Source organism: Haliaeetus leucocephalus, unplaced genomic scaffold (assembly GCF_000737465.1).
Source record: "Haliaeetus leucocephalus isolate CR32 unplaced genomic scaffold, Haliaeetus_leucocephalus-4.0 Scaffold195, whole genome shotgun sequence".
Lineage (NCBI taxonomy): Eukaryota > Metazoa > Chordata > Aves > Accipitriformes > Accipitridae > Haliaeetus > Haliaeetus leucocephalus.
The window spans coordinates 4,012,545-4,014,804 of record NW_010972631.1 but is presented as its reverse complement, the minus strand read 5'-3'; the positions used below and the strand labels follow the sequence as shown (position 1 = coordinate 4,014,804).

At 52.5% G+C, this 2,260-nt stretch overlaps 1 protein-coding gene across 1 annotated transcript in view; it reads right to left on the bottom strand.

Annotated features, from left to right (window-relative positions):
* Window positions 1-507, bottom strand: part of IBTK (inhibitor of Bruton agammaglobulinemia tyrosine kinase) — a 58,121-nt gene extending 57,614 nt beyond the window's left edge. Inside the window, exon 1 of the mRNA XM_010565749.1 lies at window positions 359-507. The gene's annotated coding sequence lies outside the window, so the exon portion shown is untranslated. The remainder of the gene's footprint in view (window positions 1-358) is intronic.
* Window positions 508-2,260: the final 1,753 nt, after the last annotated feature.

Here is a 2,260-nt window from a genome sequence, read left to right as displayed (position 1 = left end):
CCGCCCCCCCCCCTTGGCGGTCCGGGGGGGGGGGGGGGGGAAGCTGGCCGTTTTAACTCCCTCTATTCATGTCCACGTAGCCGGGAAGCGACAAGCGACAGAAAAGACTTATCAAAGAGGCGGCCGAGCCACTCTTCTTCCGCCTCGAAGCCGGTCCCCTCCCATCCTACGTGGCCGGCTGCCCTTTACGCTCCCTGGCTCTCCTGCCTGGGGCTCTCCCCATTCCTACAGCCCCCCCATCGCTGCCGTCCGGTCCGGTCCGGTCCCGTCGCCTCCGCGGGGCCAGCCGTGACACTGCCCTTCCCCCAGGCCCGGCTCCCCCTCCGGACACATCAGCAGGTCGCGGCCCGCCCCTCACCAGTCGCTAGATGAATGGACTCAGGCGGGCAGGGCGGGACGGGCGCTGGGCAGCGCGGGAGCTCATCCTCAGTGACACCGGGGCAGGGGCAGGGCCAGGCCGCTGCGGCTACCGCGACACCTCAGGCGGCGACGGCCGGTGCCAGCGGCTCACGGCGGGGCGCAGGGACAGCAGCAGCCGCACCCCCGAAGAAGCAAGCAGCCGATTGGCCGCGGCGCCGCCGCACCTCGCACGCCAATTGGCTACCACTGCCGCCTCGGCTCCGCCCCCCCACGGCGGAGCCCGGATTGACTGACAGGCTGGGTCAGGTGGCTAAAGGGGTGCCAGGGGGCGGGGCGAGCCTGGTGGGCGTGGCCTGGCATGACGGGCTGTCCCGCGGCATGAAAGGGTTGAAGGAAAATGGCCGCCGCAGGTGTGAGGTGGCTGCGACGCACGTCGTGTCGTGGGCGAGGAAAGGGGCAGGAAATAATGGGGAGGGGGCAGGCGAAGGGGAGAAAGCTGAGGTGTTTCAGTGCCTTGTTCTGTCAGTCTTCACGAGGGAAGCAGTGTGGCCAGCGGTGAAGAAGTAGGGTGGGTTTCTGGCAAGGCAGCACCTCCAGGGGGACTCGAAAGCAAATAGTTAAACAACCAGCCTGCCGGTCTCTAGAAAATAACGAAGTGACAGAAAGCATCGAGAAGGCTGTCTCGAGGCAGATCGTCTTAAGCCAATGTAATTGCTCTCTCTGGCAGAACAAGTGGCCTCATTTATAAGATACAGCTTGATTTTTGTGAGGCTTTTGACACCAGCTGGGCAGGCAGTCTCGTAAGCAAACTTGGTACGTGCACAGGATTTGAACAACTGCCCTTGTAAAATAATTACATAGGGTTCACTTAATGTGTGTTTCAAGTAAACTCCATGAGGGCTCAATTCAATTCTACTTTTTAATTAATGTCTTGGATCGTGTAATAGGTGGTACAGGTGACAGATTAATCTGGAACAGGATTAGAGTGCAGCATTTTGGGGTGGGAAGCTAGGAGCCAAGAGAAGCAGTACCTACCATAAAATACAGAGTAACAAAATCGTACATCACTTTTTCCAAAATACGGAAACACACTAATGATATGTTAACAGTAATGCCAATGGCTACGGTTTCTACGTGTTTCTTTAAAGCCAGTTTTATCCCCTGTGTGGTGCAAGCATTGAAAGACTTCAAAACAACCGAGCTGTTTTTTAAACCACAAAACATTTGAAGTTGAAAAAAGTTACGTGTGTTCTTCAGCAGCAGTTCACTTTGGGGAAGACTGAGTAGAAGTTGTATGTAGGTGAATCTCAAGCATTTTTACCCATGCCATCTGACCAAGTTAATGTGACTTGTGCAATCTGCTTTCTGTATTTTACTGTATAAATGTTTGGTTTGCCAGCAGTCATTCACCATTGTAACTAACCCTGCCTGCTATGTGAAATTGATTTATGTGTTATTTTCCTAGTGATAGCTTCTCTCTGCTTTAGTCATAAGCATACCTCAGAGGTGGCCTTGCTCCAAGTATGCTGCCAGCTGGCCTAAGAACAGTAATGACCATCTGGGGAGATAAGGAGGTCCAAATACAGCTGAAGTCAGTCATAAACAATACTTTGTTTTACAGTAGTGAATTCAAGTGAATAGCTGGGACAGGCATCCTTTGGAGAGGTAAAGAGCACAGTGGAAAAATTAAGAGGCTTAAAGTAGAACAAGGTCCAAGACAACATGAACAGATACTATATGAGCAAAATAATTTCTAAGAAGCTGGACAGCCCCTCAGGTCTCTCATAGAAAAATACTACTGTAAAGAATAGAAAACTACAGCAAGGGACACAGAAAAGTTGGAAAATAATACTGAGTCATGAATAGGACCTGATGGAGTCTGAGTCAGCCAAAACCTTGA